The following is a 24047-nucleotide window of genomic DNA, read 5'->3' as shown; positions in this document are numbered from 1 at the left end:
GGCCGGCAAGATCAGACATATTATGAAAGGCATTGAGGATGATGCCTTCCAGATGCTCGTCGCCAAGGATCCCTAGACTCTCTCTGGTGTCATCGGCTACTGCCAAAGCTTTGATGAGCAGCGCAAACAGCGCCTTTCTACCCGGCGTGCTGGCTTTCAGGAGGCAACACTTTCCAGCTTGGCTCTCCCAGGGACGGTGCTCTGGACCAACAGTCGCTCCTCCAGCGCATAAAGAAGTTTGTACGTGAGGAACTCGCACGCCAGCTATCTATGTCTACCTGCCCGCCTACGCCTGCGCCGTTGCTCGCTCCCAACCTACAGCGTGTCATCGAGGAGCAAGTCGCTGAAATCTTGCCACCTCCTCCTCAGCCACCCCTGATCGCGGCTATTCTGACGTACGCCGAAGCCGTGGTGCGGTCGCGGCCCTCACCTGTTGCCCCTGTCTACAGGCCACCTACCCGGCTGTTAGAACCCCAGCGACCTGCAATCCCACCTTACCGTCCGGTTGCCCGCCCCCGGTCACAGCCGCAGCCACTGAACCCCTGGCGCACACAAGACAGCCGCCCTATTTGCTACGCCTGTGGTGTCGCTGGCCACGTGGCTCGTTTGTGTCGCCATAGTGACCACCGTATCTACGATTATAGGCGTGAGCCGACGTACGACCTTCTGCAGTCGTCCTCGCCTGCGTCACACGAGCCGCCTCCGGATTCTTCTCCTAGTTACCATCCCCGTTCCCACCGTTCGCCGTCTCCTGGCCGCCGTTCCCGTTCTCCTATGCTCCGCCGCCAACCCGCCGTCAACGCGGAAAACTAACGGCCGCAGTTCCGGAGGAAAGAACTGCGTCATCAGCAACTCACTCAAGACCTGTTTCTGTGCTTGCCAATATTATTACCGTGTTCGTTGAGGGAGTCGCCGTCGAAGCACTTGTTGATACTGGCGCAGCCGTTTCCGTTCTCAGTCACACCCTCTGTCGCAGAATCAAAAAAGTGGCGACGCCCCTTGCCGTTTCTCTCCACACCGCCAGCGATCAGGACATTCGACCGTTAGCCGCCTGCACCGCCCGCCTGCTTATCGAGAATGTTCCTTACACAATCGAGTTCATCGTCCTCGCCCGTCATCTCACGACGTTATCCTTGGCTGGGATTTCCTCTCCTCGCATCACGCCGTTATTGACTGTGCCCGTGCTCAGCTTGACTTGTCGCCCTAAGGTGACGCTCCCTTGGACGTACCCGGTGCTGCTGCAGAGGACACAGACCTTCCGCCTTTCTCTTCAGTTCAGGTTCCTCTTTCTTTTGCTGCTCTCTCAGATGCAACTGCCACTGAAACCCCCTCTTTACGATGCGCTGACCAGAAGTCTGTTTTGCTGCCTCATACATGCTGACAATTGTTCGTGGCTCCAGCGCTATTTATATGGCCAACCCGTTCTCCTGCCCTAACACTTTACTCTGTGGCCAATCGCTTGGTAGTGTTGTCTCTATCCCGCCTGAGCATACCCCCTCGTCGATAGCACGGCCGGCCTTCACTTCAGCGCCATTACTCCTGTTCCCATCACCAGTCAGTCTTCTGTAGATATTTTGCACCGTTCCGTCGACGCCGCCCTGACGTCTACCCAACGAGCCAAGCTTGTCGCCGTTCTGCACCGTTTTCAAGCTTCGTTTGACTACCAGCAACCTTCCTTGGGCCGCACCACCACCGTTACCCACTGTATTGACACTGGAACCCATCCCCTTTGCGCCAACGTCCGTACCGCGTGTCAGCAGCTCAACGCCGCCTCATGGACGAGCAGGTGACCGACATGCTCAAGCGCCACATGATACAGCCGTCGCCAGCCCGTGGGCATCGCCAGTGGTCCTGTTCAAGAAAAAAGACGGTTCCATCTGGTTCTGCGTGGACTACCGTCGTCTGAACAAGATTACACGCAAGGACGTTTACCCTCGCCCCCGTACCGACGATGCCCTCGACTGCTTGCGGGGCGCTGAGTTCTTTTCTTCATTGGACTTGCGCTTCGGTTACTGGCAGGGACCGCTGGCAGAAGCCGATCGCCCCAAAAATGCGTTCGTCACACCCGACCGGCTCTATGGATTTAATGTCATGCCTTTCGGCTTCTGCAATGCACCCGCCATGATCGCATGATGGACAACATACTCCGAGGGCTCAAATGGCACACATGCCTTAGTTACCTAGATGACGTTGTGATCTTTTCCCCGGACTTTTCGTCTCACCTCCAGCGCCTTGAGACTGTTCTTCGCTGCCTGGCCGACGCTGGCCTCTAACTCAATTTGAAAAAGTGCCGCTTCGGACCTCGGCAGCTGACTATTCTCGAACATGTCGTGTCGAAGGATGGCGTTCTCTCGGACCCGACCACGTTTCGAGCTGTAGCCGAATTTCCGAAGCCCACTTCAGTAAAAGACCTCCGCAGATTCGTCAGCCTCTGGTCCTACTTCCGCCGCTTTGTCCGGAATTTCGCCACTGTCATCGACCACCTGACCAAGCTCCTTTCCACCCACAACCTTTCGGCCTGGTCGCCATCTTGTGATGAAGCGTTTACGACACTCCATCGCCTCCTGACCACTCCACCAATTCTGCGTCACTTCGACCCTCGTTCTCCGATGGAACTCCACACCGATGCCAGCGGCGTCGGCCTCGGTGCAGTACTCGCTCAACGCAAGCAAGGCTTTGGCAAATACGTTGCCGCCTATACCTGTACGGGTGCCCTTTTGACGTTGTCACCGATCACCACGCCCTCTGCTTGTTGTCCTCTTTGAGGGATCCCTCTGGTCGACTGGCGCGCTGCGCTCTGCGACTCCAAGAGTACATTCGCGTTATCTATCGTTCCGGCCGCAAACATGCCGATGCTGATGCCCTCTCACGTTCCCCTGTACCATCTCAGGCAGTGCCTTGTATATCCGCCCTGCCTTCTTTGACGTCTGAGTCCACTGATATGGCTTCCGAGCAACGCAAAGACCCATGGATCACTTGCCTCTTAGATCTCTTATCTGGCAAATCGTCTCGACCTATTCCCGTGCTCTGCGTCGTCAGTCCCACCATTTCGCCATCCGAGACGAGCTTCTTTACCAATAGGAAACATTGGTTGCGCTTTCTAGACAATCACATGTAAGAAGACAGGACAGGCGCAAACTAACAACTGAGGTTTATTCCAGAAAAAACACTTATATATCATACCATACCAGCGCAGGCGTATCAGGGTATCAGCAGCGTAACAAAAGAACAGCCCAAAATCAGAAAAAAACCAAAGGCGTGGCTCACCTAAACATACTATCAAGAAAACGTGCCTCCCTATCGTAAAGTATGACTGATGTGTCACTGATGCATGCCTGTCCCTTCTTTTTTACATAATAAGACTCAAGAAGTTCACGTGCTTTTTCATTACTGCACTTGCGCAGGATCTTAACTTGGTGGAGCAGGGGCCTGCATTTATGTTCTAAGCAGTGCATGGGTAAATGACGTTGCTCCTGGTTTTTAATTGATCTTTCGTGTTCTCGGATTCGCACGTTCAAACATCGGCCCGTCTGGCCTATGTGGTTTTGCCGCATGTCAGGGGAATCTGATAAACAACGCCAACTTGGCAATCTAAATAGCGGTTCTTGTGTTTCACGCCGCAGCCACCTTGCTTCGTTCTGGCGTGAAGTCTCCCAATGCGGGCGCAAAGGCGACTCAGCTTGCAGGGAGCCGAGAAAACGAGTGGGACACCATGCTTGGTTGCTATCTTCTTCAGATTTTGTGCAGTTCTGTGAACATATGGAATTACAACTGGCTTTGAAGCTTTGTTGGCAACATCAGAGTTTACTTTTTTGGGCGCTTTTAGCCTCTTTTCGAGCGTTTCAACCACTGCCAGCACAACCACATCGGGGAAGCCAGCCTCTTTCAGCCTGGAAATTTGCATGTCGAAGCTAGCCTGCATGGCATGCGTACATGACTTCTTCAAAGCTTGCTCAATAATCTGTTTGGCAATGGCCCTTTTGGTGATTTTAGAGTGGGCTGAATCATATGGTAATAGTTGTTTTTGTGTGCGAGGGCAAAAACAGCTACAAACGTGCTCTTTTCCAAAGGTAAGTTTGAGGTCAAGGAACTGCAGAGTGTTATTAACAGGGAGCTTATGTGTAAAGGTTAGACCTAAGGCATTATTCTCAAAGAGATTTAAAATGTCTGCAATGGCATCGTCATACATACAATCATTTCGTACTTTCAGCAGCAGAAGAAAATCGTCAACATACCTGAAAACGTGTGCTACTTTGTCATTGTCAAGTACACCATACACGGTGCAGTCAATACTCGATAAAAAGATATTGCATAAAACTGGTGCCACGCACGACCCAATGCACTTTTATTCACTTTTGACATCCATTGGACACCCTTTCTTTAAGGTTTCTCATTAATCAAATAGGATGTTTATCTTCTACACTTTATGAAGGTATCCCATTTTCTGTCTACTTCAGCTTCTCGTTCCCTCTTGGAATATCGGTGTTCCCTGGACGCTTCATGACTTTTCTTTATCGCCTTCTTGACCTCCTCATCCCACCAATTCTTGGGATTGCGTCTTTTCCCTTTTGGCTTGATTCGCACCTTAGCTAGCTCTATCTCAAGTAATCGAGTTAATTTGGTTTAAGTCCATTCTGTTTCATGATCCTCAAAAATTGCTTTCTCAATTTGTTTGGCTGCTTCTTCCAATTCCTTTTCTGAGTAAAAAATTCCCCTCCGATTGTTCAACTAGCTTCAGTCCTACATTGACTTCTCTTCTGAAACTCAACTTGATACGCTTGTGGTCACTACCTAGACTTCTGGAACCATGTCCATCTATGCTCCTTACCCCTAATCTATTATGCATCCTCTGTGACATTAGTGCATAATTTATCGTCGAGTGCTGACTCCCTGCCTCCCATGTTATGAGCCCTTCACACTTCTCGGTACTGTTGCATAAACCTAAATCATGCCTGTCACTCATGTCCTGCAGCATGCTTCCTGTGGAATCTGTGTACTCATCCAGGTCTTCTATATGGGCGTTCATATCGCCTAATATAATTATCTCGCCCCGTCCTCCCAGCTCATCAAAGTCGCTTGCAATACATTCTAACATTTTCCTGTTTTCCTCTTTGGCGTTAGCTCCTGTCCACAGGTATACCAAGCCAAGGAATGTTTGCTCCCCTGCCACTTTTACTTTTATCCATAAATGTTTCTTGCATCCCAGTTTAGCCCATTGAAAATTATTATGTTTATGAATGAATGCCCCAGTTCCATCCCCCTTTCTGCTACCCTCTGTTCTATTGCAATATTCCCATGCGTAGTCTGGGTTACAGGGTGGTTGCTCCATGTCTCTAAGATGCGTTTCCACTAAACCATATACAGTTAATTCCTCCTATATACGGCTTCGCGTGCGCGCACGCCGCCTAGCGGAACGATTAAGGCCCCTCAATGAAGCCAATGAAGTCTATTGAGGGGCTTTAGAAACGATCGCCGCTTAGCGCCACCTATCAGAGATATTACGATGCACGCGTACCCATTGTCGAGTTGCACCCCCTCAAGATACGTCCAAAACGGAATTTTCTGCGTTTGGTGGGTCAAGGTGGACCTAGAATTCAGCTTTCGGTGCGATATGGTAACGCTTCAATTAGTAATTTCATGCATATGTTTACCTATTATTTAATTGTTGTTTTATTTCTATACCACAACCCATAGGGTTTTATTTGTCTACCAAATTCGATTTACAACTGTCTCCAGATGCGCGACCGTTTTTGTCGAAGTATATATATAGCGGAACTGATGTATACACATACGATTCACGACTCCTAGTAAAACTCCTACTCCTACCTTTAGCACGCGGCAGCGAGCGTGGCTCGGCTTGAGCCGGTAGGCAGGCACGTGCACTTACATTTTCTTCATTCCTATCAGCAACAGCGGTAGCGAATGTATACATGTGTAGCGGTCCCGTAACGACACAGTTTTCTTACCCGTTTTAGGCTATTTTTTCTTGAGAGAGGGGGAAGGGATCCGAGCTCACAACCAATTTTATTGGCCGCTACTTGGATTCCAGAGACGTAAACTATGCCGCCAGGTCGTCTCCTGACATCATACTCACCTAGTTCCATCTCTATCCACCAATTTGACCGTGACGTCATCATTGGCACGTGGAATTTGTTTATACAATGCTATTTTAGATGGCGCTTCAAGTCTCAATGCGAGATGCGCTGTTTTCTAGTTGCAGCGACAGATGGCGCTGTGATCAAGGGTGTAGCGAGGGTTGAGGTTGGCGTTTTGACGACAGTGAAGGCGGACAGGCGGGTGCAGGTGGAGGCCCAGTCAGGGAATTCCATGGTAGATGCAATGGAGCCCACGAGGTTGTAGGAGGCAATATAGATGGCGAATGCTTTGTCGTTATCCATGCTGGTCACAACAATGTGCTGAAGGGGAGGAGCCAGAATCTCGAGAAGCATCGTGAAGAGCAAAACCGCAAAACAGGACGGGACTGAGGCAGGCGACAACACAGGACGACAACACTGTCCCGTCCTGTTTTGCGGTTTTGCTCTTCACGATGTCATACCAACTGGCCTACACCAAAGTCCTTCTAACTCGAGAAGCAGTTAGAAGTGGGGATGCGTAGGCTTAGAGAGGCCTACGAGAGTGTGCATGTAACCATATGCAAAGTTCCAGAGGTCCAGAGGCAGGCTAGCGAAACGAAAAGGAGGGCCAGTGACGCTAACCGTGTAACTAGGTTAATCAGTCGACGACTAGGATACGGGGTAATGGAAGTTAACAGGGAAGTGTACGAGGTCAGCCCCCACCCTTTTGCACAGGACGGCATTCACTACGGTGGCGCCACTGGCAAGAGGGTGGGCAGAAGGATAGGTCGCCAGGCAACAGCTTTTTCTGGGGGACCCAGAGCTCTGATGGAACCAGTGTAGAGAATAAAGAACCAAGGCCAAAGAGACGATGGAACCATTGGAGAAGAAATAGACACAAGCGCCAGGGCCAACTTAAGTTACAGGTTTTATTAACATGCAAGGTGGCAGGAATAGGCTGAAATGGGAGGAAATAGAAGAATAGTTAAGGAACGAGGAATTAATGGTATATGGTTTAGTGGAAACGCATCTTGAAGACATGGAGCAACCACCCTGTTACCCCGACTACGCATGGGAATATTGCAATAGAACAGAGGGCAGCAGAAAGGGGGTGGAATTAGGGCATTCATTCCTAAAAGTATGAATTTTCAAAGGCTTAAACTGGGATGCAAGGAACATTTAGGACTAAATGAATAAGTGGCAGGGGAGCAAACACTCCTTGGCTTTGTATAACTGTGGACAGGAGCTCATGCCAAAAAGGAAAACAGGAAAATGTTAGAATGTATTGCAAGCGACATTGATGAGTTTGGAGGACTGGGCGAGATAATTATATTAGGCGACATGAACGCACATACAGAAGACCTGAATGGGTACTCAGATTCCTCAGGAAGCATGCTGCAGGATATGTGTGACAGGCATGATTTAGTCGTATGCAACAGTCCCGAGAAGTGTGAAAGTCTCACAACAAGGGAGGCAGGAAGTCTGCACTCGACGATAGATTATGCACTAATGTCACAAAGGATGCATAATAGATTAGGGGTAAGGAGCATAGATCGACATGGTTCCAGAAGTCTAGGTAGTGACCACAAGCGTATCAAGTTGAGTTTCAGAAGAGAAGCCAATGTAGGACTGAAGCTAGTTGAACAATCGGAGGGGAATTTTTTTACTCAGAAAAGCAATTGGAAGAAGCAGCCAAACAAATTGAGAAAGCAATTTTTGAAGATCATGAAACAGAATGGACTTAAACCAAATTAACTCGACTACTTGAGATAGAGCTAGCTAAGGTGCGATTCAAGCCAAAAGGGAAAAGACGCAAACCCAAGAATTGGTGGGATGAGGAGGTCAAGAAGGCGATAAAGAAAAGTCATGAAGCGTCCAGGGAACACAGATATTCCAAGAGGGAACGAGAAGCTGAAGTAGACAGAAAATGGGATACCTTCATAAAGTGTAGAAGAGAAGCATCCTATTTGATTAATGAGAAACCTTAAAGAAAGGGTGTCCAATGGATGTCAAAAGTGAATAAAAGGATAGCAAAGCAGCTCAAAATTTCTGGAAAATCTAAACACAATGAGTAATAAAACTAGGCTAGAGCAAATGTTTTTTGTTACATATCAGGGTATTCCAATAGAAGGGGATGAAACAATGAAACACACAGGAACAAGGACGACAGAAAAATTAAAAGAAAGAAATGCTGCACATAGTTTATCGAAGGAGTATAGAGCGTTTACAGCAATTGCTTCACTTGAGCAAAGAGAGTGGGAAAGGGCAGAGAAGAAGGTTCCTAGTGGCACGTCAACAGGAACAGATGGTATTCTGATTATTTTAATAAGGCAACTAGGACCAAAATCTAAGCAAACATTAATACAGGTAGTGAATAAAATGATAATGGATGACAAAGTCCCCAATGAATGGCGATTAAGTAGAATGAACATGACATATTAGGGTAAGGGGGACAAAGCTGACGTAAGTAACTACCGTCCCATAACAGTGACATCTGTAGTTTACAGGGTTGTGATGCAGATTATAAAGGACAGACTGCCGGCTCCTGTGGAGAACAAGGGGTTGCTAGGGGAGCTACAAAATGAGTTACGGAAACAAAGGAGGTCACAGGAGAATCTTTCCATGTCCCAGTGGATGCTGCCCGCCTCCCTGGTTACACGGGCTATGCAGGTTGCTCCAGCTGCGCACTTGAGACCTGCAGTGCAGCCCCCTGCCTGGACTCCTCCCTCGCGTAGGAGAGGCCCCGCGCTGCCGTCTATGTGCGGAGCAACCTGCCCCACACCTTCCTGGATGTGGCCTCCCCAGACATGGGCCCCATGGAAGTCTGTGCTATTCGCGTCCGCCTCGGCCGCACGGACACATCGGTGGCCTCCGTATATGTTCCCTCGGTGTCCCCTGGGACCCTTCCCTACTGACGGCTCTCCACCCCCATCCGTGCAAGGATGCTTTGATCTGTGGTGATTTTAATTCCCACCACAGGGATTGGGGCAGCCAGACGACCTCTACAGGCGGCAGGAAGCTCCTGGACGCGCTGTCGGCTGCCGGTCTGCACGTGCTGCGGCCCAGGGCGGCTACATTCATCCGCCCGGGCCGCTCCACGGTCATCGACCTGGCACTTCTCTCGGAAGCCTGCCGCTACTCCTGGAAGAGGGCGGCAGACTCCCGTGACTCGGACCACTTCCCCATCTTCCTGAGCCCTTCATCCGACAAACGTCCAAAGGACAGGGAGTATCGTCATTAAGTGGTCCCAATTCAGGGAGCTCAATAAAGTCATCCTAATTGCAGGGATTGCTTTCTAGATTGCCTGAAGTCCTGCGCCCAGGTGGCCACAGTGACTGTCTCGTGCACAGCACAGGCCTCTGTCCCCGACCTCCGCCCCCTGGGCCTCCGCGCTGCCAGGCGTTGAGCGGAACGTAAGGCAGAGAGGACGTCGTCGCCTGCAGATTGGAAGGCCTACCGCAGGATAAATGCAGCCTGCCGCCGACAGGCCAACCGACGGGCAAGAGAGAGCTGGGCAGGCATCTGCTGCTCTCTCCAGACCGCTCGTCAGTTATCTAGGGCCTGGCACCTGTTCCGCTCCCTCTTGCAGGTGGTCACCAGCCGCCACCCTGTTCTGGGGGCAGCCATCGCCAGGGGCGTGTCCTACCAGGCCCTGGCCGTGCAGCTGGCTGACCACTTTTCTGTGGCGAGCCTCGGAGGTCCAATCTTTGCACTGGGTCCCCCTGCCCAGCCCTCTCCCGGACGGCTCCTCTTCTGGCAGGCCTATCCCGTTCTTTCGCAGCCCTGTGTGATGCACCCATCACCCCCCACGAGCTCCACCAAGCCCTCTACCGCTCTAAGCGGAAGAGCGCTCCTGGGGCAGATGGGCTCACTTTGCAGATGCTGCGAAACCTGGATGCTCCTGAGCAGGCCCGCCTCCTGGACGCCTTCAACAGCATCTGGGACAGCGGCATCTTGCCAGAGAACTGGTCCACAGCCATCCTGGTCCCGGCCCGGAAGGCGAGAAAACCACCCAGGGCTCTTTCCTCCTACCGGCCTGTCTCGCTGACCTCGGCGGCCTGCGAATCCATGGAGTTCGCGGCCCTTCAACGCCTCTCCTGGACGGCCAGCGCCTGTGGCTTCCTCTCTGAGTGCCAGACGGGCTTCCGCAGGCACCGCTGCATGGCAGATTCCATCGCCGAAGTGGTCTCCTGCCTGAAGGAGGGCAAGCAGCAAGAGGACGTCGCCCTCATGGTCCTCCTGCACGTGTAGGGAGCCTTCGACAGCCTGCCCCACTCCACCATCAAGCAGGCCCTGGACGAACTCGAGGTGACCGGGCGGTTGCGTCAATTTGTAACCGCATTTCTTTCCAACCGCTCCATGCAGGTTCGGGTTGGGGGCACCCTGAGCTCTCCGCGGCCCATCACCACTAGGATCCCTCGTGGCTCAGTTCTCAGCCCCTTCCTCTTCAACCTGGTCATGGCCGGCCTCCCGTCCGCCATCCAGCAGGGTCTTTGCCACAGGGTCTTCTGCTTCCTGTATGCGGACGACATCGCCCTCTGGGTCCGGGCCTCTCGGAGGCACATCGCCTCTGCCAGGCAGGCCCTCCAGCGAGCCCTCGACGAGGTGCAGTGCTTCCTGGCGTCTGGGGGCCTGGTGCTCTCTGCCACCAAGTCAGAGGCACTCTTCGCCCGTCCGCGGAGTGCACGGGCCACGTCGCTAATCCGTACCTTCCGGATTGACGGCACCGACCTCCCCTGGAGGCAGCAAGTGAGGGACCTTGGTCTCACCATCGACCATCACCTCACTTGGATCCCAGCGGACCGCGTCGGCCGAGCAGCCGAACGCCTCCTGGCACGCGGGAACGGCTGTTCCTCTACCTGGGCCATCCGTCTGTTTGAGGCAGCTGGGACATTAGCTGTGTTATATGCTCTTCCTCTGGTGACTCCCAGGATTGCCCGGCTCCGCCGCTTCGACACCTCTCGCCGGAAATGAATCCTCCGTCTCCTGGGAGTCCCACAGAGCTCCCAGATCGCAGCCAGCCTAGCCGAGGCGGGGGTGCTCCCATTAAATCTCCTACTCTTACAGAGGGGCCTCACACACACGGACCGGCTCCACCATGTTCCTGACGGCAGAGCCCTCCGTGCCCTTCTATCGGGACACCCCCACTCGAGGATCGGCATGCTCTCCGCTGCCTACATGGAGTCCCTAGGCCCTCCCGCCAGCCATCCTGCCCTCCCCCACAACCTACGCGTCCTCCCCTGCAGGTTTCCCTGGACTTCGGAGGCACGTTGAAGCGCCACACACCAGCTGAGGCTCTCAATCAGACCGCTGCTGCCTTCTTGGATGAGATGAAGGGGTCCACCCTTCTGTTCACAGATGGCTCGGTGCTCCCATCCACAGGAGAGGGGCAGCGGCACTCGTGGCTCCGCAGTTGAACGCGAAAAGAACGTGCAGGCTGCCCTTCCCAGGCAGTTCCACTGTGGCTGAACTGGACGGACTCCACCTGGCAGCGGACCTGATTGCAACCATCCCGTCTGGTCCAGTCGTGGTCCTCTCTGACTCCCGGCCAGCCCTCCAGCTGCTGTCCATGCCTCATGACAACGTGGCCACTACCTCCCTGCTATGGGCCCGCCTGCAGACCCTGGAGGATGCTGGCCACCAGATCGCCCTGCATTGGGTGACGGGCCACTCCTGCGTTGAAGGCAACGACCTGGCCGAAGCTCTGCCCAAACCGATGGGTCCCCGGTATCCTTTGCAGTGACTCAACATGACTTTTCCCGCCCCCTCATCATGCAGATGGTACGGGCCCTTCACCCCGACTGGAGGATTGCGGCCTACAAGGCCTATCGCCGGCTCTCGGACCAGGTGCCCAGGTGGGACCGAGCCCTCCTCTTGACCTCCGCATCGGTTGCACATGGACGCCTGTCACAAAATTCGGCGCATGTTCGAAAAAAAACCGGCGCTGCGCCTAAGCAATCGCGCCCGCGCGCGGTAAAATAAAACAGAAAAACAGAGGGGAAGAACCCCCGTGAGCACAAGGTGCTTTTCACTCAGCTCGCCGTCGGGGCTCCAAAGTAAACATAGAAACGCGCGGCGTCGATTCTTCTCGAATGTTGGAGAAGTTTTTGCTTGTCGACAAAAAGGGGGTAACCTTTCCCGCCAAAGGATACCCTCACCCTCGTTCGCTCCGGCACCGATGACTCAGCGTGCCGCGAATGACCTATATTGTTCTAGAAGGTGGTTCACGCACTCGACCAATGGGGTCGCGCGCCCAGCGCAAGAAGGAGAGGGAGTTTGTGCGGTTAAAGCTGCGTGTATGTGCGCGTCTGCCTTGGCGAGAAGAACAAATAGACGCGGTCAGCGCCTATAAATAAGGGGCTGCAGCCGCCGTCTGTTAGCCCGAGCCGTCGTTCAAGCTTCCGAGAAGCGCGCCCGCTCGACTCCCGGGAGAACACCACTCGCCCAGCCTGGGCCAGCGAGACGTGTGCCAGTCTGCGGATCGGCCCGTCGTGCTCCTGAAGTCGCCGGACTGTCGCAGTGTCCGGTGAACAAATTGTGTTTTCTTTATTTGTCTCTGCCTGTGTTAATGCCCTTTAGGTGCAAAGATTTTGTTGAATCGTATCTCTCTCTTTTGTGACTTCGCATGAGTTGCACTGTATTTGTGATTCAATTTGTATGTGCTCGTACGAGTGATTGCAACTTCCTCTGTATCGTCTCTTAGCTGTATAAACTTTGATTTGTTTTGTGAACCTTTGGCCCCGACCCATTCTCTGGCTTGCGACCTGGGAAAGCTGGGCACCAAACGACCAACCCCCTTGTCACTTGGTAGCTGGTCTCCGGCTGAACTTGCCACGCTGAGTCGAGGGCATCTCCTTAGTGACCGCTACCCCCACACGCTTTAAGGGTGTCTGGGAGCGCATGCAAAAGTGCGCGAAGTGGTGACATATTATGGTGTCCGCGACAGGACATTTGGTGCTTTGTATGCGCAGAAAATGGAGAAAGAGCGGTTATTGAGGTTCACCTTGTAGAGGTAGTCTTTGTCTTGATAAGTTCAGTATCCGAAAATGAGCTTGAAGGAGCTAGTTGAGATTGGCACCCAGATGGGGATGTCTGGTGCTGAACTAACCAGGAGAGAGAGAAGGCTGAAAAGGAAAGACAGAAGGCTCGACAAGAAGCTCAGAAAGAACGAGAGAGAATACGAACGCTAAAAACAACTGCTTGCCATGAAGCTGGAGCTCCAACGTGCTGCGAACCACTCAGCGGAAGTTCATAGCACTAGAGAAGAAGGCAGCGGCCTGCGGATAGATGCCAGCAGATTACTTCCGAGATTTGATGAAAAAAGGGACGATCTCGGCGCGTTCCAAGGCGATCGCGGGAAGTCAGAATTGGCCAAACGGTGAATGTGCTACCATTCTTAGCACATGTCTCAGCGGGGAAGCTCTAAGTGTATTCGGGCGACTTTCTCCGGACGATGCAGCAAGCTACAGCAAGGTAAAGGCCGCCTTGCTCAAGCGGTTCCGACTCACCACCGAAGGATTCCGAGATAAATTCAAAACAGGAAAGCCCACAGATGGTGAAACGGCAACCCAGTATGCGGCAAGGTTAAACCACTTCTTTGATCGGTGGATGGAACTTTCAGAAATTGCACAAGAATACAGTGAACTTCATGAGCTACTCATCAAAGAACAGTTCCTGAGTAGCTGTCACCCGAGCTTGTCGCTGTACCTGAAGGAAAGAAGAGCCAAGACTCTCTCCGAAATGCTAGATCTTGCCGACCAATTTCTTGAAGCTCAAGGAGGAGCGAATCTGGCCAAGATTAAGAATGCGAATTCGGAGAGCGCGGGGAAAACCGACAGCCGTTATGCCCGATTTAGCCCAAAGGCTCCACCAAAGTGCTACCTGTGTAACAACTTAGGCCATTACGCGTCTAATTGCCGCAACAGTGCTACGAACAGTAACCCAACAGCTTGTTTTAAGTGTGGCCAGAAGGGGCACAGAGCCGCGGCTTGTCCAAACCCAAGCAAGCCCATCCCCCAGGTATCGTGCGTAAGGGCCTCCTCAGATGACCACTTGGAGGAAGATGAAAATGGCTTCGCAGAACTGAGGAACGGCAAGAAGGTACCAGCCGGAACGCCGTTGTGAACGCGCTACCGAAAGCCGAAATGAACAGAATGCTTGTCCGGAAAGGGAAGGTAGGAGAAAAAACAATTACAGTGTTGCGAGACACGGGAAGCAGCGCTGTAATAATAAGACGAAAATTAGTGAGAGATAAGGATCTCACTGGAACGAAGAGCCTTGTGCGGCTAGTGGACGCCTCGTTTCAGTGCTTGCCGGAAGCTGAAATACATGTGCGGACTCCCTACTACACCGGGAAACTAGCTGCACTGTGCATGGAGCGCCCCATATACGACCTCATATTGGGCAACATAAAGGGGGCAAAATTTCCAAAGGGCCCAGAAAGTAGCCACGAGACGGAGAAGTCCGAATTCTGCTCTTAGGAACGGCGCAGTTGTCACCAAGCGAAAAGGAAGTGGCGAAGGAAGCGCGACCGTGCTGGCTCAAGCAAAGGAGCAGTGAAGCAGACAGTCAAGCACGAAGAACGGAAGAGTCCCGCGGAGGAACATTCCGACGAAGAAAAAACGTTTCCGCAGGAAGGGACGGGCACTGCAGCAGAAAGCCGCGCGAAGCCGAAAGAAAGGCCACGGATTGCTCGCAAGGAAGCAGCGAAACGCGAAAGAAAGACAGCTCAAGAGGACAAGGTGTCTGAAACTACGGCTAGCCTCAGCTAAGCGCATGTTGGGGACATGTTCATCGTGCTGTTGTGCACATTATTTCAGCTGCCTTTCGATCACCCAGGAAATTTCTGGAATGTGACCAAGAGGGTACTAACACCGGGCAATATTCTGAGCCTATGTGCTTTGATGCAGGTGCCCTGGAATCCATCAATTGCCTTGTTTGTGTGTGCATACCTAAGCGCGCAATTCTTACCCAAGTCGGCAAATTTATCTGGAGGGTTCAGGTGGGGCGAAACAGAAGCCCAGGTTGACCGGGAAAAAGACCCGCGAATCGAAGAGACTCTTGAGAACTGCGAAGGTCCTCACGCGTGCATTACGAAAGCGCAACTAGGAAAGGTATCTGGAAGTAAAGACGCAAGCATGCCTTGAACTTGAACGCCCCCTTTTTGTGTGGTGTTAATGTGTTGCCGAGCTGCGGTATGTGTGTAAATACATTGTGACTATTGTCAATGCCATATATGTAAGAACATGATTGAATGTGTGTATTCTGGCATTCGCCATATAGATTGTGAGCGCAAGCATGTGCGCACGAATTTTGTGTTTTTGTGAATATTGTTGGACAATATTCTTAAAGGAAGGGGCAGTGTCACAAAATTCGGCGCATGTTCGGAAAAAACCGGCGCTGCGCCTGAACTATCACGCCCGCGCGCGTTAAAGTAAAACAAAAAAACAGCGGGGAAGAACCCCCGGGAGCACACCGTGCTTTTCACTCAGCTCGCCGTCAGGGTGCCAAGTAAACATAGAAACGCGCGGCGTCGATTCTTCTCGAATGTTGGAGAAGTTTTTGCTTGTTGTCGACGGAAAGGGGGTAACCTTTCGCGCCAAAGGATACCCTCCCCCCCTTCCGATGATTCACCGTGCACCGATGATTCAGCGTGCCGCGAATGACATATATTGTTCTAGAAGGTGGTTTCCGCGCTCGACCAATGGGGTCGCGCGCCCGGCGCAAGAAGGAGGAGTTTGTGCGGTTAAAGCTGCGTGTATGTGCGCGTCTGCCTTGGCGCGAAGAACAAACAGACGCGGTCCGCGCCTATAAATGAGGGGCTGCAACCGCCGTCTGCTAGTAGAGTAAATTGTCCGGACCCGTAGAGTATCTGTTACGGGTCCAAGTCGGACTTATTTTTGTAAATGTGGCGGAGACTTTGAAGCATGCTTCACTCCCGCCACCAGAAGGCCCGGTATTGCACTACCTCCGGGATCGGCCTTGTCTTTAGCGCGCCTTTACTATCCTGTATTTCTATCCCTTCTTACAACTCTCCTACTATCTGCACGTGGTAGCGATTGTGGCTCGGCTTGAGCCAGTGAGCAGGCCTGTGCGCTTTCCTTCCTTCCTTCCTTCCTGCCAGCAACAGACAGTCTGCTAGCCCGAGCCGCTGTCCAAGCTTCCGAGTAGCGCGCCCGCTCGACTCCCGGGAGAACACCACTAGCTCAGCCTGGACCAGCGAGACAACGTGTGCCAGTCTGCGGATCGGCACTTCGTGATCCTGAAGTCGTCGGACTGTCGCAGTGCCCGGTGAACAAATTGTGTTTTGTTTATTTGTCTCTCCCTGTGTTAGTGCACTTTAGGTGCAAAGGTTTTGTTGAATTGTATCTCTCTCTATTGTGACTGTGCATGAGTTGCATTGTATTTGTGATTCACTTTGTATGTACTCGTACGAGTGATTGCAACTTCCTCTGTATCGTCTCTCAGCTGTATAATCTTTGTTTTGTTTTGTGAACCTTTGGCCCCGACCCATTCCCTGGCTTGCGACCGGCGAAAGCTGGGCCCCAAACGACCAACCCCCTTGTCACTTGGTAGCTGGTCTCCGGCTGAGCTTGCCACGCTGAGTTGAGGGCATCTCCTTAGTGACCGAGACCACTACCCCCACACGCGCTAAGGGTATCTGGGAGCGTACGCAAAAGTGCGCGAAGTGGTGACAACGCCCTCCAGGTTGTACCCGTGTGGCAGGGCCTACTCTCCTGCCTGCCCCTCATGCGGGGACACGGGGACGCTCGGCCACCTGCAGCTGGCGTGCCCGACACATGATCCCCCCAGGCGACGACTCAATTCAATTCAATTCTTTATTTACCAGGAAACTGGACGGTCTCCAGGGCTAAAAGTTGCTGCCTACAACTTGACTCGGGCCCTGGAGCCGTTTACAAAGCGGCAGCAGACATTGGTGGCAGAGTACGCTAACATTAATAACAAACACTGAGTAGCAGAAGGCATCAGGAAATACAGACCTGCTGCATGATTTATCGCAACAATAGATTCTTATCAATTCAATTCAATTCTTTATTTACCAGAAAACTGGACGGTCTGGATACCGGGCACTCGGTCTCCCGTCTACCACGGAGCACGACCTCCTCTTCCCAGCTCACAGCCAGCTCCTGGCGCATCGGGTCATCCTCTCCTTCCTCGAGGAGACTAGCCTGAGCAACCTCCTCCAGTCCTTCGCCGCTTCCAGCACGAGGCGATGGATCTGAGTGGACCGATGCTCATTCGCCCTACCCAGTGCTTCACACATTCCCAGTGAACCGAGGCTCCTCTCCCCCCCCCCCCCCCCCGCCAGGTGCTTGCACACTTTCCCAGTGCACCGAGGCTCCCCTCCCTGTTGGACGCTGACGTTGCTGCGGCGGTGCGGATCCAGAACAACTAAGGACTTCCACGGAAACGACGGCGGCGGCCCTCCCACTCCCCTCCTCCCTTTTCTCCCCCTTCCCTCCCCCCTACATCCCCTAGCCCCTCCCCTGGTCCCCAAGAGTGGTGCCCAAAGGGCCAACATACGTCGAGACCAGTATCCCCCCCCCCCCCTTCATAGCAACAACAACCACCAACCACCATTTACGCAGTGTATAGAGATTGCTGAAAAGGAACACAGACCCCTATATCAGGCATTTTTGAATATTAGGGGAGCCTACGACAACGTTGTTCAAGAGTATTTGTGGGACATAGTGGTCACATCGGATATGGAAAATGGATTAAATATTATTGTAAAAGATATATATATCGACATCGTTGCGGCCATGCGTTTAAACGTCTTTTTCGCCCAGGTTCTGACTCTGTCACTGCTGGGTGCTACATCAGAGGATCCTGACCTACCGTGGAATGCCGCAAGGCATGAATCTACTTCTGTGTCATTCAAGCCTTTCAACAAGGCGGACAGCAGTGCTCTGGAGCGACCGCATCGTGGCTTTGAAGCTTATCCGTGTATGCATCCAGGCTTGACTCCGACGCAACAGCTCATCTGGCAACAACCAATGGGCGGTACTTCTGTGGAACGGCTACTTCAGCGGCCACTCAGTGCGAGGCTCCCAGGGCACGACATCGTTGCGGCCATGCGTTTACACGTCTTTTTCGCCCAGGTTCTGACTCTGTCACTGCTGGGTGCTACATCAGAGGATCCTGACCTACCGTGGAATGCCGCAAGGCATGAATCTACTTCTGTGTCATTCAACAAGGCGGACAGCAGTGCTCTGGAGCGACCGCATCGTGGCTTTGAAGCTTATCCGTGTATGCATCCAGGCTTGACTCCGACGCAACAGCTCATCTGGCAACAACCAATGGGCGGTACTTCTGTGGAACGGCTACTTAAGCGGCCACTCAGTGCGAGGCTCCCGGGGCACGACATCGTTGCGGCCATGCGTTTACACGTCTTTTTCGCCCAGGTTAGTTATTTGTGCCCTGCCTCTTGTTACCGGAGTTCGAATAGCTGTGTTATTGCGGTGTCGTGCCCCAGCGACCTGTTTCGTCTCGTGCGAGTGTGCCATGCCTTTATAGATGGTGTGCTGTTCGGTTTGAGTCAGTTTTTACTGATGATCTCCGGGGACGTTGAAAGCAATCCTGGCCCTGATTCCGCAAACAGTACATCGAGTACACTGGGTGTAACCACCGATACTGCCACTATCGCTGGGATCTTTGCAGTTGTTAAGCGCTTAGAACTGGGCCAAACTAATTTCCTTCAAGAACTGCAGGCAATAAGAGAGAACCAAAATGCCATGAATACATCTCTGGATGGTCTTCTGGGTAGAGTTCCAGCTCTCGAAAATGATATGGAAGTCATAAAACGTAATGAGGCTGCTTGCGTATCTGCTCAACCACAAGCCGTTGATGATCTAGCGCGGAATTTGGCCGAGCTTAAGACATCGCTTGATGATGCGAACAACAGATCAAGAAGAAATAACCTGGTTCTTCTGGGTTTGGCTGACTCGGCTACAGAGACATGGAGTGAATCTGAAGAGAAGGCTCGTGCCTTCTGTCTAAACCAGTTGGGTGAGCCCGTTCATTCAGAAAGTATTGAACGTGCGCATCGTAATGGCCAGTTCCAAGACGGTAAAAACCGCCCGATAGTCATTCGGTTCTGCAACTTTAAAGATAAGGAACGCATTTTGTCTTGCGGAAATAAAAATGGAAAGACACAGACTTCGCGATCCGCGAAGATTTCACCCGGGCGGTGCGGGTGGCTCGAGCTAAGCTTGTAAGCTATGCTCGTGCCAAGAAAGTTACTTTCAAACTTCGTTATGACAAAATGCTTATCAACAAAAAGTGGTTTGTTTATAACCCACTTCAAGACCAGGTTATTGAGCATAAACCTTAACAAAAGGCCAGGCAGCTGCGCAATGGGTTCCAGCGCCTCATTCACTGCGGTCTTGCCAGGATTCAGTCCATATCTGATCTTACTATACTTGTGGTGAACTGCCGTAGCATAAAGAATAAAACTGATGATTTTGCCACGCTTATTTCCTCAGTCCAACCGCATGTAGTCATGGGTACTGAATCCTGGCTGGACGATTCGATTCACAGCTCCGAAGTCTTTCCAGCAGATTTTGAAGCTTACCGTTGCGATCGACACTCACGTGGAGGTGGCGTTTTCCTGCTCATTCACTCGAGTCTTCGCTGTTCTGCTCTGCCGGAACTTAATGGCTGCGAAGAATCTGTTTGGCGGAATCTACATTTAGAGAACGGGCAGCTTCTTACGCTTGGCTGTTTCTATCGTTCTCCTATGCGGGCTAATCCAGATGTATTTGTATCCCTTTCTGAATTCATAAGTAAGATGCACAGCGATTACATCATTGGAGGTGATTTCAATATGCCTGAAGTTACATGGGCTGACAATAAACCAGTCCTTACCAACCTGTCAAAGCTGTATGTTGATTTCCGCGACCTCATTATTGCAAACGACCTGTATCAGTTTGTTAAGGAGCCAACCAGGTCATGCCATGGTTCCTCGTCTGTTCTAGATTTGCTTTTTTCTAACCGAGATTCACTTGTGCGCGATAGTTATATTATCCCAGGTATCAGTGACCACGACTGTGTCGTTGCACACGTGCCAATGACCCAGCCTTCAGTGCCACGCAGGCACCCCAGGAAAATTTTCTTCTATGATAGAGGCGATTACTCATCACTATCTAGCGAGCTTGCCAACTATTTACAAGACTTCATATCCATGAGCCAGCGTTTCGATGCTACTGCGCTGTGGGACATATTTAAGCAGAAGCTTGATGTGCTCATTGACAAATATGTTCCTTTCAAAAACATATCAGCTAAGCGGCGCAAGGACAAGCCGTGGGTAACTCAGGAAACTAAACTATTGATTAAGAAAAAGCGTCGTCTCCTAAACACGTACAAAAAATACCGGGACGCAAAAGTTCTTGAAAAGGTACGTGCTCTTGGAACTAACATAAAAGTTAAAAATAAAGCTGCGCAAAAAAGATACATGAAGGAGTTAGGTGCTAAAATTCAGAGCAATCCAAAAGAACTGTGGAAATTTCTTAAAGTTAATGGCCGTGAATCAGTCGGTATTCCGGCACTGAATAACGGCGCTGAACCTATAACTGATGATTTTGATAAGGCATGCTGTTTCAATGATTATTTTAAGTCTGTTTTCGCAGCGAACTCGCATCATAAAATGTCTTGAAGGTCTGTGCTGAAATCATTGCTCATTACTTAGTTATTCTATACTCGAAATCGTTAGATACAGGAATAATACCCCAGCAATGGAAAAACGCTAACGTGGTGCCCATTAATAAGGGTGGTCCTAAAAACATAGTTGCTAATTACAGGCCGATTTCGCTTACAAGTATTAGTTGCAAAACGCTTGAACACATAATATATAGCGCGTTGATGAAGCATTTGGAACAAAATGAATTTTTCACTCAAGCTCAGCATGGTTTCAGATCAGGTTAATCGTGTACGACGCAGCTCTTAGAATTTAGCCATGATATTTTTTCATCATTTGACAAGGGTCTACAAACGGATTGCATTTTTTTAGATTTCAAGAAAGCGTTTGATTTGGTACCTCATGATTTGCTACTGTATAAATTATCTTTGATCAAGATTCCAACTTCCCTTCTAAACTGGCTTCAATGTTACCTGCAGGGACGCAAACAACGTGTATTGATTAATGGGTCCCAGTCTGATTATGTTCCTGTATCTTCGGGGGTACCGCAGGGGTCTGTTTTAGGACCTCTGCTGTTTCTAGTTTATATTAATGACATTTCTAAATATATGACCTGTAAAATACGTTTATATGCTGACGATTGTGTTATCTACCATGTTATTAACAGTTCTTCAGATTCTTGTCATTTGCAGTGCAACTTGGACCGCATACAGCAATGGTGTTTGAAGTGGCAGATGTTTCTGAACCCAATAAAATGTCAGTTTATTTCTTTCACGCCCAAGCATCACCCTTTCTTGGCTGAATACAAACTAGATTCTACCCGACTTTCTAGAGTTACTATAAATACCTCGGCGTTTACTTTTCGTCTAATCTCACCTGGAATGAGCACGTCGAGCACGTTTCTGCTAAAGCTTATGGCATGCTAAATTTTCTAAGAAGAAATTTTAAAATGGCACCACTAAAAGTTAAAGAGCTTCTATATTTTACCTATATTCGGCCAATATTGGAGTATGCTTGTGTTGTTTGGCACCTCCCTACTTTAAATTTAACAGACATGCTTGAGCGTATTCAGAACTTTGCCGCTCGGTTTGTCTCAAGTAATTATGATTTTAACAGCAGTGTTACTAACATTAAACTAACGCTGGGATGGGAGCTGTTACGGAAACGCCGTACCAACTCCCGGTTAGAAATGCTGTACAGAATCTTTCACCGAAAAATAAAAATAGATAAAGAAAATTATTTGCTTCCACCGCTTTTCAGGTCAAACAGACTTGACCATGGGTGGAAGATTAGAGAAATTAAATGCAAAACTAACACTTATCAAAACGCATTTTTCCCATCTAGCATTCATGACTGGAATCGCCTGCCCCATGAAATTGTTGAGTGCCGTTCCGAGTCTATGTTCCGCGCGTTACTGTCGGATGTATGAGTGCGCAGTTGGCTTTCTTTTGGCTTTTTTAATCACGCGGTCTTCGTTCTTGTTGGTCCAGCATCATTTGGTCAGTTGGCTTTTTTTTCGTCATGTCTTTTTGTTGTTTCATATTTCATTCATTTTGTACTTGCTGTGTCATGCCTTGTTGTATTGCTTTTTTTTTCTTCCTCTTTTTTTTCTGGCCTATTCTTCTGTTATGTATCCTCATCCCCCCTGCAATAATGCCTTCGGGCGCTGCAGGTATTTACAATATATATATATATATATATATATATATATATATATATATATATATATATATATATATATATATATATATATATATATATATATATATATATATATATATATATATATATATATATATATATATAAGTTAGGAACGTAGGTGGCGTTGGCTCAGCAGAATAAAGATTTAAGAGAAGTGGGCACTTCTACAAAGACACTTTTATTTATCAACTTTTCGACCGCGGTGCGCTCTTTTTCAGGACTGTAGTGGTCTCGCGTCAGATGGACGATTTATGTTTGTGAGCTCAAGAGGAGGGAGAAAGGAGAGTTACAAGCAAATAGCAACAACAGTTCAAAAAATTGAAAAAAAAATACAAAATAAAATATAAAGATGGGGGTGCGGGGAGCAGACAGGGACAATATTGGGGGTGGAAGCAAAAAAAATAGAAATAAAAGAAAAAAGGGGGGAAACTAGTATAGTAAGGAAGGGTGGAGTGCAAAAGGAGATGGCGAAACGAGAGAAAGGGAGAGGAAGACGGTGCGGGGGACATGGGCAGCACGGCAACCACAGGCGTACGAAAGCAAAACGTGCAAACAAAACACACAAACAAAATGCACAAATACAAAGGGCGCCGCTGCAGGTGCGTGCCCACTTCTCTTAAATCTTTATTCTGCGGAGCTAACGCAACCTACGTTCGTAACATATATATATATATATATATATACGTTCACAATTCTGAGGTAGTACCGCCTTCATATTCTCTAGTTCATACTGATTCTGACGGTTGAGGGGAGGCGCAGCAACTGTAATAAAAGAAGGTGTACCATTTCAGCAAGAAGAGGGCATAGCAAATCATGAGAGTGTCTAGTGCAGTATAAAAGTTCGCAGCACGCCTCTTCCGATCGCAGAAATTTATAGGAAACCACATGCTCCCGCTGATTATCTTTTAGGGCTTCATGATTTCCTTGTTCATAGGATGATTTGTTGTACCAAGCTCTTACTGACCGGAGATTTTAATTTGTCTGGAATAGGTTGGAATAATTTAACTTCAAGTAATAAACGCTCGACCAATTGCGAGCTTCTATTAAATACTATGCTAAGCTCTTCACCATCTCAAATCGTTACAGAGCCAACTCGAGTTCACGAGGACGCATCTTCAATACTAGACCTTGCCATCGTTTCTGGAAATCTAGCGGCTGAAGTTAACTTGGAAGAAGTACTTCAGACCGCAAAATGCTAGTCCTGACTATAAATTTCAAACGCTCAGGTCCTAAAGCTACGAGCAGTACTTCACTTCTGGCTCTGAAAAATTACAATCAAGCAGACGATGTCAGTATTATGGACCATCTGGAGCAGGTTTACGATTATTTGTTCGTTGGTCCTTTTTTAGGCATTCAGTATCAATGGTCAAAATTCAAAAATAAACAGTAAGACACTGCAAAGGCCACTTTGTCCTAACAAAATTTAAAAAAACGCAGCGTAAATCTCGGTGGATAACGCGTACTATTATTCACCTCAAACAACGAATGCGCCGGCGCAGAACTATTAGAGTTAGCATTAGTCAGCTATCTCAGAAGCTGAGATTAGGTCTGCAAGAAACACGTTTTATTCGGCCACGCTAACAACTACCATTCAAGACCTGAAAGTACTGTCACT

The 24047-nt window shown here is 50.1% G+C and overlaps 1 protein-coding gene and 1 pseudogene across 1 annotated transcript in view; one reads left to right on the top strand and one right to left on the bottom strand.

Annotated features, from left to right (window-relative positions):
- RyR (Ryanodine receptor) overlaps positions 1–24047 on the bottom strand; it is a 1185515-nt gene that overhangs the window by 713985 nt on the left and 447483 nt on the right.
- Positions 13280–14554, top strand: LOC144105037 (uncharacterized; annotated as a pseudogene).

This window comes from Amblyomma americanum, chromosome 9 (genome assembly GCF_052857255.1).
Source record: "Amblyomma americanum isolate KBUSLIRL-KWMA chromosome 9, ASM5285725v1, whole genome shotgun sequence".
Classification (NCBI taxonomy): domain Eukaryota; kingdom Metazoa; phylum Arthropoda; class Arachnida; order Ixodida; family Ixodidae; genus Amblyomma; species Amblyomma americanum.
The sequence above is the reverse complement of the archived record's forward strand: the minus strand, read 5'-3'. Positions and strand labels throughout refer to the sequence as shown.